Below are 13091 nucleotides of genomic sequence, written 5' to 3' on the forward strand. Positions count from 1 at the left end.
TGTTTCATTTTGTTGTTCAAAACTAGGGTTTTCGAAATTGAAAGAAATCTGGAAATGGTAATCAGGATGTCCAAACAGTAACTCTTTGTTTCAACGTAACTCTCTGTACAAAATTCGAAACTAAGTGCTATTTGCGGCATTCAAAACTAGGCATTCGTAGCTTTCTAACAGTATAAAAATCATCCACTAATTCATTTTGAATCAACCGTAGTGATTCAACAAAGTTACTGTCCTGTTGTGACTGTCTGTCCGAGAGGAATGGAGAAGCTGCATATTATGGTTTGAATTTCTCTCACTTGTGAACTGATTTTGGAAACGTTTCCTTCTGATGAAATGTAGCATTTTGAACCTAATTTGCAACACCATAAACCATTCTTAATTTGAACTTGCATTGAGTGATATGTGGTCTGATTTTGAAAGTGTAACAAAGTTGGAAAACTGGAAAGTTTTTCCCTTCTTGCAAGCTGAATAGTCAGGTCTGTTGTGAGATGTTTTGTTTCAAAAATTTTGATGTCAATTGGTTGTCAATTTCTTAATAAATTTTATAGGACCTTGGTTTTAAAAATGGATCGAATTGGGGCTGATTTTATTTTACAACACGTTTCAAAAAGAAAGAAAAGAAGAGGGCGGATTAGCCTTAAAACATTTTTTTTTTTTGAAATTTAGTCATTTTGTTAACTGACTTTCCACAAGAGTTTTTGTGTAAAATTTGACAGAAAGGTAGTCCACATATAGAAGTTTAAGTGTACCAAATTTGGTATAATTTTAAGACCATTTCGATATCCAAATGATGCCCCAAAATTACTTTTCAAATCTGGAAATTCACTGTTCAAGTAGTGAAAATTAACCGAATTTGGACAGCTATATCTTGATATTCAAGACTTCAAATTTAGTTCTGTTTGTCGTGTTTGAAACCTTGTTTGGAACTCTTATTATGTTACAAATTTCAAGGACTGATTCACTTTTTGTGAATTATGCCGAATTTCCAAATATCGCCGAAAAACAAGACTTGTTCTGTCTTGCTTGTTTAAATCAGCAACTTTAAGCTGAAAAATGAATGCTTTCCGTTTAAAATCTTGGAAAAGTTTCTTCTAGGAACTTTTAGTACTTCGAACCTAGTTTCCGATGGTATAAATTTTTTATTTTTGGACGTGTGAAACTCAAGATTTGATTTTTCAAAGATTGTCGCGCAAATCTGAAACTTCCCGATTTCTTAGGGAATGATTTTTTGGAAAACTTGTTACTTTCTTTTGATATCCATAGACCGTTTTAAATTTGATTTCATGGAAGAGGCAAGTCTCTCTTGGGACTTTAAATACTCACTTTTGAACCTTAATTTTCGAGAGATTAAGGTTCTCTTTTAAGATATTGACTTAATCTAAACACGTGTATATTCCTTCTTGATCAATGCGTGGTTGTGAGTAAAAGTTACTCGTTATTTGCTCAAGCGCTCAAGAGAATCTTCAAGAGAATCTCGGAGCAAACGCCTAAAAACTTGTTTGATCATTTGCTCACTTTTGACTTAGTGAGTGTCAAGTGTATGACTTGTTGTCTAATACTTGAAATGCATCTAGTTGAATACATGAATGTAACTTGTCGAGACAAGTGTGTATTTTATCGCACTCGCTCTCTTTACTTGACGTGTTACTTGATGTTAGTTTTGTGGCCTAGAACAAATACTCCTTATATCTTATAATTTGTGGTCTTGATTAAGGTTAATATGCCATGAAGTTAAGCTTTGAATTTGGAGGAGAAACTTAAGGAAATAGAGGAAATGCTGGCCGAATGGGAATCATCTTGGTTTCCTTTAATTGTAGGGTGATTTTGTGGTAAATTTGCCTAAGATACTTGGTGAACCCTTAAGCTTTACTTATGTGTTGAATTTTAGATGAAATGAGGAGTTTTCATTGGGGTTTTCTCTAATTTATTGGTTACGAATTTTCTTGTTGGACGAATTGACAGTGATGCATTTCACCTTGTTTTTTTTTCAACCTTTTCATAATGAGTTTTGGCCGAATCTTGCTCCAAAAGCTTGTTAAGACTCTTGTGTGCTGAACTTAAGTAAAAACCATGAATTTTTGAAGGCGAAAATTTCATGTTATACTTGTTTCTTTTCCAAAAATTCGAATAGGCTGGCATGTACCCTGCTATTTTTAGCATTAAAATCCTTTAGTTTGGTAGTCTTTTGGATTCAATTTTGTTCATATTACTTGCTAAAACCTTGAACTACAATGGTGTGTTGTATTGGAGTGAATCTAATGGCTTAAAAAGGTGAACCACCTTGGTTTCTTTACAGTTTTGCTGCTGGAAATTTTCAGCAATGAAATGAAATGTTGAACACTATGGTTGCTCATGTTTCTTGTGTCCAAATGCTTTTCTTTCACTCCAAAACCATACTTGAATCATTACCCTAGTACGTACTTGGATTTTCTTTTGGTTCACCTAAGTTTTGGATTGTTGGACTATAATATCTTTATCTTGGTTGCTCTTAGGGTTTGTCAGTGATCACGAGCATAACCCAGAGACAAACGTTTAACATTGCTCTATTTTGAACTGGTGAGTGTACCACCTGCATGACTTGTTGCTTAAGTGAACTACTGTGTGACTAGAAGTTATGATTATTTGATTGTAACTTTGGTTTACTATTGGTTGGACGAATGTATACTTTATCACACTCAACCCCACTTGATGATTGATTGTTCTACTATTCACTTGGAATCTTATTTGTGTTTGAATCGAACATCATTTGGAATATACTGTCCAACGACCACACTGTGAACTTAGACCCAAACCTAATTGGTTAATTAATCAATTCAAGTCGGCAAGGGTTTGATCGATTCGAGCCGGTATGGGGAAACTGTTATTGATTCACTGAGCTCCAGTTTTATTCTGAAATTTGGTATACTCAAGTATTATCTTCACTATTGGTGTTTTGGTCCGATAAGGGGAATGAATGGTGGATGACAACTGGTGTGAAGCAGTGATCTACGGATAATGTTTCTACTTCTCTAAACGTTGACTGAGTGTCAACGGGTTTGGATTAAACTACTGTAACTAGGAATGTAGCTCTCGAGAGTTAACTGTATCCTTTTACCAACATCAATCATCAGCCAAAAACAGAAAATTAATACCAAAAGAAGTACCAAACAGAGAAATATCAACCAAAATACATTAGCAATTCAACTAGAAATCATCAATATTAACTAAAATCCATTAGTACAAAGTACTTGAAATATCAAAAGAGAAAATACAAAAAATGCATCCTAATATGAAGTGCAAATTATCCTAGAGTGTCTAAAGTGTAATCACAAAATTTCGAAAAGTCACAACATTTAAATTTCGAACCATTGTCACTTCTAATTTTAATAATATTCAAACCAAATAGATTTTGAACTTTTACAAATAGGAAAACGAAATTTTTTTAAGGTATCATCTTTGTAAGTAAGAAAAATCACCTAAGTGTATCTAGAATAATCATCAATAATGGCCAAGTAATATTTTTTACACCCAAGCTAGCAATTTGTGTAGAACCAAACAAATCAAGATATAGAAGCTCCAACGGTTTTGAAGTAGAAACACATTTTTTGGGTTTAAAAGAAACTTTGACTTGTTTTCCAAATTGGCAAGCATCACAAATTTTGTCCTTTTCAAACTTAATTTTTGGCAAATCTCTAACAAGTTTCTTTTTAAAAATTTCTTTTAACAAATCCATGTTGAAATAACAAAGGTTTCTATACCACAACCAAGGGTTTTCATTTGAAATTTTAAGACATTTAAAGTTAGAGGAATCAACATTTTCAAGAATAATTACGTAGATGTCATTTATTCTTTTTTCTTTGAAGATGATATTAAATTTTGAGTCAAGAACAAGACATTCATACTTTTTGAACAACACAAACAGATTTCTCTTACACAATTGACTAACACTTAGTAAGTTATAACTCAAATTATCGGCTAAAAGAACATTGTGAACAAAGGTTTGACTATTCTTACTAACATCTCCTACTCCAATTGTTTTGGCTTTGTTGTCATTTCCAAATGTCAATTTTTAACTTGATTTCGGCTTGAGTTTGATGAATTATGATGGATCACCGGTCATGTGCCTTGAGCATCCACTATTTATGAACCATTTTGATTTTTTAATGATATTCACCAAGTTCACTTACACAAAAGCTCACAAGATAACATATGGTACCCTTTACTTTTTGGGTCCTTGAGAGTTAGTATTATGTCTAACTATTCACATGCATTTTATGTCATTTCTCATATTTTTCTTCACATAGCAATTACTCTTCATGTGACGTATTTGACAACAAAACTACACATAGTCAAAGAGTTACTTGTATGGATAGGTTTAACAAACATTATTTGTATTCTTTTATAAATGGTAAACTCATTTGAACTAAAATTCAATTTCTTCTCATGAATGCCACGATAAGGTTTTGGTTCATTTCTTTGAAAACGGTTTTGTTTCTTGTGTTAGAGCAATTCATTAAGATTATCCATTCTTCTTTTCAAATTCCCTTGTTCCTTTCTGAGCATCTCACAAAACTTTGTTTTTCTATTAAACTCAATATGTAAATCAGTCTCAACTCTTCTCAAGTTGTCATTTTCATCTTTCAGATTTTTGTTTTGTCAAAAAAGGTTTGCATTATCTTGAATAAGAAAATTGATTTTTTGTTTTAGTTTCTTGTTTCTAGCATAAGATTCTTTCAAACTATCATACAGTCTCTAAATGAAGGAATTAACATTATCATCAGATTCATCATCACTATTAAGTTGAGAGTTGCAAGTAGTTACCTCATTATCACCAATGGTCATGAAAGCCATTTGAGCAGATTCTTCTTCCTCTTCAACGTCACCATCTGAGTTGCAATCATTCCAAGTGATTTGAAAGTTGTTGAACTTTGGTTTTCATTCAACTTTTTCATTTTTCTTTTTCTTCATTGGACACTCACTCATGTAATATCCAAGTTGGCCGCATTCAAAGCACTTGTCAGCTTACTTTTTATTGGCTTCTTGCTTTTCTTTGTTTCTTGTATTGTTGAACTGATTTGGAAATGTATTGCTGGATCCTCCTTTTCTGAATCTCCTTTTGTTGAGGATTCTCTTGAAACTTCTTGTGATGAGAGTAAGATCATTGTCATCAACTTCCACATCTTCTCCATTCAAGGAAGTTGAGTCATTTTCATCTTGAAATGCTTTTAGAGCAATGTTCTGTTGGCCTAATCAGCAACATCCCTCAGATCCCTACTCAAAGGGACTAACCGCCCAACCCGTGGCACCTAGGGGTGCAGTCCCATATGCTGGCCGAGTGTGGTATGGTGCTTTGCGCTATCATTGTGGTTAAGGAAATAAAATTGCGCATTCACTAACAGTTATAGCTTTTGGTGCAATGGTAAGCGCTTGATCCTGACAAATGGTATCAGAGCGAGGTTGCGGGTTTGAGTTTCCCTGGCTATTGCTGGGGGAGGAATTGTTGGCCTAATCATCAACATCTCTCAAATTCCGGTTCGAAGGGACTAACCGCCCAACCCATGGCATCCAGGGATGCAGCCTCTCATGTTGGCCGAGCATGGTATGGTGCTTTGCGCTGCCATTGTCGTTAAGGAAATAAAAGTGCGCCTTCGCTAACAGCTATAGTTTTTGGTGCAATAGTAAGTACTTGATCCTGACATGTTCCTTTGTACCTTTGCATCCTCTTTCTCTTGTACCTTAGTCTTAAGATTCAGTTCATAGAAGGTTAGAGAATTAATAAAAGATTCAATAGGCATAGAGTTCAAGTCTTTAGCCTCTTCAATGGCAGTCACCTTACTCTCCCAATCTTTTGACAAAGCATTCAATATTTTTCTGTTTTTCTCTCCTATGGAATATTTCTTTTCTAGCACCTCTAAATCCTTATTGAGATCATTGAATTTACAATATATTTTGTCAATATTTTCATGAGATTCCATTTTAAACGACTCATACTTAGGAACCAAGATAGACTTCTTTTGCTCTCTAATATTTTCGACACCTTCGTGAATTTTTTTCAGTTTGTCCCAAATTTCTTTAGTTGACTTACAACCCTTGATTCTAATAGAATCATTTGAGTTTAAAGCATTATATAACACATTCATAACTTTTGCATTTAAGATGAGATGAATTCTATCCTCTGCAGTCAATTCATTTCTTGTTTTTGGTCTAGATCTATGAGTGTTTTCATCTACTATAGAGACATCATATGAACCTTCATTAATAATAAATTACAATTCAATATCAATCGATTGCAGAAAGATAATCATTCTTTATTTCCAACTCACATAATTTGATCCATTAAACATTAGAGGTCTAATCATAGATTGTCATTCAAAAAATATGGTATTGTTGGTTGTCATCTTTACTCCTAAGCCGCTTGACTTTAATCTCTAAGAGACCAAACTCTAATACCAATTGTAAGGATCAAAAACAATCTAAGAAGAGGTGAATTAGGTTGATTAGAAAACTAATCAAGTTATGAGTATTTTTTGCTCAATATGAAATTTATCCTCTTTTCTAAGTGATCACATAATAAATCAATCAATTAATGAACAATATCACTTGAGAGAAGTAGAAGAGATAAACAATTTAAGGATCACAACATAACAATAAGTAAATGAGAAGAAAAGAATTGCAAACCAATTGATTACCAAACTCCTCTTGAAATTGAAGATCAATTCAAACAAGTTTCTTCAAATTGATGAAATACAACCAATCTTGTGTACAATGGAAGGCTCACTTCCTCCTTACCCTAAGTTCCACTTGGTCAAATTAGGAAGTTTTACTATCTCTCAGGACAACCCTCACAGAGCTACACTATTGAAGTATTCACCCATAAATGAAAAACTTACAATGAACTTCACACCACTAAAACTACAAATCTTTCTTGGAGAGTGTTTTCTCACTAAAACTACTCTATATCTTTTATATCTTCAGTGTACAAAAGTTGTTTGAAATTTCTAATCATACTCTATTTATATGAGACCGAAAAAGTGCTTCATTAATGCTTCCAATTGATAGAAGGCAGTTAAAGAGTCAACTAGCCATTGGGAGTATTGGACGTCCGGTACAACTAATGCTTGTGTCCAACAGCAGACAGGTTGGAAATATCGGACGTCCGGTATAGCAGATGCTTGCGTCCGACGGCAGAAAGTGAGTTTGAGAAATCATATTAATTCTTTCGGACGTCCGGTGATGGAGTTCTTCATGCGTTCGAAGTGATGTATTATTTATCGGACGTCCGATGTTGTCTTTCCGAACGTCTGACAGCTTTCAACTTCCTATATCTCTTTCAAATGCTCTTGTTCTTTGAATCAGATTTGCTTCATAGCTGAAAATAATTCTTGAAAAGATATTAGTATCATCCAATTATTTTGTAAACATCAAAAGCTAAAGACCAAGGTCAACATGCCCAAAATCGCTACTAGGTGTACCCTGTTTCTTTGTTTGAAAAGTTCTAACTTGTACTCTTGCACTTTCAACCAACTGGGCCTTCTCCATAGCATCATAAACGTGTTAATTTGGGCTACTACTAAATCCTTTTGAATCTCGGCATTCAATCGTTGAACAAAGCGCCTTATTCGTATTTGCTCTGTCACTATTAGCTCAAGAGCAAACTTAGACAACCGGGTGAATTGAGTTTCATACTCAACAATGGTTTGGGTGCTTTGATGGAGTCTAATAAACTCATCCTCCCTTTTCTCCTGAATCAAAAAGCAGAAAATATTTTGCATTAAACTCCCTCATGAAGTTTACCCAAGTTCTCGGGGTTTGTTCTCTTTCCCATTTAGTTTGTATCACAGTCCACCAAGAACAGACTGCTCCCTTCAACTGAAAAACAGTAAAGGTCACCTGCCTATTCTCAATATAATGCAAAACTGCAAAAATATCAATCATTTTCTCCAACTATCTCTCGACCACATCAGGGCTACGCCCTCCAAGAAATTTTGGTGGGCAGAATTTTTGGAATTGTTCGAGGGCTCTATCTTCCCCTTCCACATGATTCCCAGGGTTTCCAAATTGGTTAACAGGGTTTTAGCCTGACGATCCACTATTTGGGCTAAAAGATCAATCATACATTGGATAGCTATGGCTACTTGAGCGTTGGGATCGACCCTGGGTTCGTGATTCTGTTCAACTGCTGGTTCACGATTACCCCCTTCATTCAAGGGTTGTCTAGGTCTGTGCCCTCGATCTTATCCACTATGTCTACCCTCCATCAATTTTTAACAAGTCTAGAGTCGTGATACATATACAAAAATTAAAATTTCATAGATACAGGGGTAAAGCATAAGAATATAAACAAGCCAAAAGTCAAGTACATGTAGCACAATCCTATCATACATATTACACAGTAAAAGTTAGATACAAACAAAAACAATTCCAGTAACGCAAGTAGCAGGATCATATCAAAGGTACAGTGAACAAAAACTACACCAAAATTACAAAACATCCAACTAGGGCTTTCCTAACTACCTCTCACATAGGGTCAAAACATAGCTCATAGGAGTTCTAACCTAGTTCCCAACAGAGCTAGTAGATATTTCATCTCCAGGACCATGGCCTATGTCAGCCAAATTTGCATCCACGACCTCTCCAAGTAGAGCCCTACATTCCTATAAAATACCCTCAATTCAGCTCCTACTTCCCTTAACACCCTTGTGTTCATTTACCATATGCACCTGCTGGCACATAGCATCTGTACGCTCTTGCTCCTGACCAACGGTCTCCTGCAACTCCTGCATCCTATCCCTCTGCATCTCCTGCATCTTCATAATTCCTCTTATCCTTGTCATCTCAATTTGGTCCCTAAAATTGGCACGCTTAAGTCTCCTCTTCTCATCTAGTACCGCCAAAATCACATGATTAACGTAGGAGTAGTTCTGGCAACGACTACATCTCCTAGTCCGACTTGCGGTGCTCCAACGTCGGATTGGTCCTTCTAGCCTCTCCTCATAATTAATAATTCGAAGACGCCTCTGAGGCGGCTCACTTCCACCCTCTCCACCGGTACCGTCCATGATCTACAAGGATAAACACAGTTTACAACTTAGATGAGTTTAATCATACTTAACGATACCCTAACACATCACACTAAAGTTTCTTAGAACCAAATCTTCTATTTTACCCAGGTCACTTCTAACCTAGATTCTGATACTAACTGTGACAACCCCACATTTCCTTAGGGTGTACCCCAAAGGTTAGCGAACTGCCTATCTAGCTCTCGCCAGGACTAACTAATCCAAAAGTACCACAAGTACTAAAACGTACAACATTACTTCAAAACATCACAAACCAAAACTATATATATAATTCAAGCATAAAGTACAAGTTAAAGGATTCAACTTATACAAATACATATAAGATTTACTAATACAGAGAAACTTAAACAAAAAAATGTCTAAAGTCTAGAGCTAGCTCAACTCTTCTCAAACTCACGTACTCGAGACTTCGCCCTTGTAAGGGAAACAAAGGTGATAGAGTGAACTTTCGCCCAGTGAGGTGCCACAGGTCATGCAGTCGAAATCACATAGTTAGAATTTTAATTTATCAAATATAAGTATCAAGTGAAGGAATAAATAAACACCACAACCAATATAGAGCGGTTCAAGTAAAAAGATACAGATGGCTCTCAAGAGCCAAATTCCCCAATCGCACTAGCTTGATCCAACCTCGTTGACACTCCATCAACGTTTAGTGAAGCAAAAACATGGACCGTAGATCCCCACTTTACACTAGTTTTCATCCACCAAACATACCCCTTACCGGACTCGAACACCAAACAGAAATAGTAGTGGCAATACTCGAGTATGCCAAATATTAGAAGGATTCAATATTCAGTGAATCAGTGACAGTTTCCTCATAGTTCGTCAATCTACCTCGACCAAACCCTTACTGGATCGATTCAATTAATTATCAATGAGGTTTGAGCTCAAATTTCACAGTAAGGTCATCGGATATTAGGCTCCAAACAACATCAATTTCATGCATAAGTAACAAATTTTAATTGAGCAGTAGACCAATCAAATAATCAAGTGAAAACGAGTGTGATAAAGTACACACCCGTCCCGTTCAAGATAAACTAGAGCCACAGTCATTCAAATCATGAAGTTCAATCACAAGTATGTCGTTTAAGCAACAAGTCATGCAAGTGAAACACTAACTAGTTCAAGCAAAGTCAAAAGTTCGTCCTCGAGTTATGCCCTTGATCACCAACAAATCTTATGAACAATCAAGATAAAAGTCTTATGGTTCAACCATCCAAAGCTTAGGTAAACCAAGGAAAATCCAAGTAACTACTAGGACAAAGATTCAAATATGGTTTTGGAGTAAAAATAGAGCATTTGGATTCAAAGGACATAAGTAACCAAGGAGTTCCTCATTCCAATTCATGGCTGGAAATTTCCAGCAGCAAAGTAGTGAAGAAAACAACCAACCTTGAACTTAAAGTGGAACAAATTCAACTAGAAGGCATGCTAGAGGAAACCATTACTTTTTCTCTTATTTTACACATGATTTTATCAAAATTTCAGCTTATACACCACCACCAAAGTGACCTCAAGCAATCACATGTAACCTAAGTCCAAATCAACCAAAAATTGCCCCTCTAACATCACTTATTTCACAAGAAAGGAAGTAATAAAAATTTCAGCAGCACCTCCCCTTATTTTATTAACTTTTCCATCGAAACTCAACACCTATATTCATAGCAATCTAGCCTCAATCACAACCACAAGTTATAGACTATAAAGTGCACTTGTTTAAGGCTACAAAACCATTCAAAATAGCCAATTATCTAGCTCAAAATCAACCACAATAAAGTTGAAAATTTGTAATCCTATGCTGAAATTCTTCACTCAAAGCTGAAATTTTCCATAATCAAGCAAAAATAATATATAAAAGCTAGAAAATTCACATGGTAAAGCTACTAGATCATGGCCAAGCTCAAAGCATCATATCAAAGTTGAAATTTCTCACTCAAAGCTGAAATTTTCCAACCACCACACAAACCATAAAATTTTCCATGAAAACTACCAAAATCAAACATTAATTCTACTCATATGCAAGTAATAAAAGAGAAGATAGTTTCTTCATATAGTTACCTTGAAACCCTAAAAAGAAATGGAAACCAAGAGCTTCTTTCTCCCAAATCTTTCCACCAAAGCCCTTAATCCTTCCTAAAGATCACCTTTTATGGAGTAGATTGCAAGTTTATAGTGAAAACTCAAGGATTTAAGCAAGAATTAAGGGTTGAAGAAGAAGTCTTCTCTCCTTTTTACTCTCAAGAGGGTCGGCCAAAGGAAAGAGAAATGATAGTTTTTTGGTCAATTTTTTTTGTTAATTAAAGGTTAAGAAAGGTCTTAGTCAAAGTCAAACCTCCAAGGCTTTGGTGACACTTGGCTTTCTAAGGTTAATCCTCATCTCTTTGTCTTCCAAATCCTAAAATATCTAGCTAACCTCTAATTATCCCTTAACACCTTATAAAATAATATCTCTTTGCACAAAACTCCTCATAATCTTCAAAAATTTATCGCACACACCACATTAGTAGGTCCCACTATCATAATGCGTTATGTTAACATACACTAACTTATACATGGAAAATGGTTAAGAATCTTAACTCTCTTATAAAAATATTTAGAAAATTAAGGCAATAAAATAAAGTAAGGAAAATGTATTCAAAGAAATAAAATAAAATAAAGAACTTTTTTCGGATCCTCACATTAAAGGCTTCTACAGTTATCACTTAGAACTGCTCTATGCAATGTAGATGGTAGCATAACAAATTTAACACTAAATCAACAAACATTGACAGTAAAAATTTGTTATGCTTTAAGATATTATTGTGTTAATGTTTGCATTTATTGATTTAATATCTACATTTGTTATACTACTATCTACATTGAACGGTACAATTTTCGCTTTAAATTGTAGAAGCCCTTGATCATTAGACCATAAATAGATAGGACCAACAAAGAAAAATAATAATTCAATGACAAGAACAGTTACATATTTAGTGACAGACAACTGGAAGCACACATATCCCTTTTCCAACTTTACATTAAGAGTTTCGTCGTAATTCTTTTCGTCTCTAGAGCAAAAATCAAGCAAATATTTTGTCCTTAGAGGACAACTTCAAATTCCTAAAACAATGCTGACAATTGGTTTATTGATGATGGCTACCATTACAAATCATTGCATACTTTTCATAATAAAAGTCATCGACTGATCTGAGCACATTACATTAGGAGAGGTATGCCAATGGGGTAATTTGAGGAATGGGAAACAGAGGTAATAGGTACAAACGGAGATTGCAATTTTTTCAAAATTTGTATGCAGGTAAAACTACTCTTATTCAGATTTGGAGAAAAACATGCCACATACAGCGAATAAATTAGCCAATTTACTTTACCACACATGGAACTTCACCAGCCAAAATGAATAGGAAAAAAAATTGAATCTTTCCATTTCCACTTCGTCTCCAACAAAATCATGATCAAAATTCAGGTAGCCAACTCTTTTCTGACTCTTCAACCATGTAGCATATCTCCCCATTTCAAAAATACAGATATGATTTTTTAAAAACTGAAAAAAGGTGCTGCGACTAAGCAAGAGGTAGTGAGACTTATTAAACTTAACAAGTTGAAGAGCCATCTTCTCCTCCTCCTTTCAAGAACTCCACCAATCAAAATCTCCTCCAGCTCTCCCATGAGAGGCAGACCAGAGAAATGTGATCTTTTCTCATAGGAGGAAACTCTCTCTCTAGCTTTTAGTTTTCTTTATTTAAATAAAATCTCTGCTGGGGGTTTCTTAGTTAGGAGCCCTAGTGAGAGTTTCTTCTCTGTTAAGTTGCTCAAATGAGAGTTTTAATCTCTTATAAATTTTTCCTTGTGAGAGCTTTTTAGTTGTTACCTTGTTTTGTGAAATCTGAGATTCTATAGATCTAATTTCTCAAATCTACAATTTCTTCATTTATTTTTTTTTGTTAGATCTAAATTTTACTTTGAATTTAAACCAGTTTTTAATTAGATATTACTATTAGAATATATGCACAAATTTACTAAGTTACAATG

This window comes from Coffea arabica, chromosome 7c (assembly GCF_036785885.1).
Source record: "Coffea arabica cultivar ET-39 chromosome 7c, Coffea Arabica ET-39 HiFi, whole genome shotgun sequence".
NCBI lineage: Eukaryota > Viridiplantae > Streptophyta > Magnoliopsida > Gentianales > Rubiaceae > Coffea > Coffea arabica.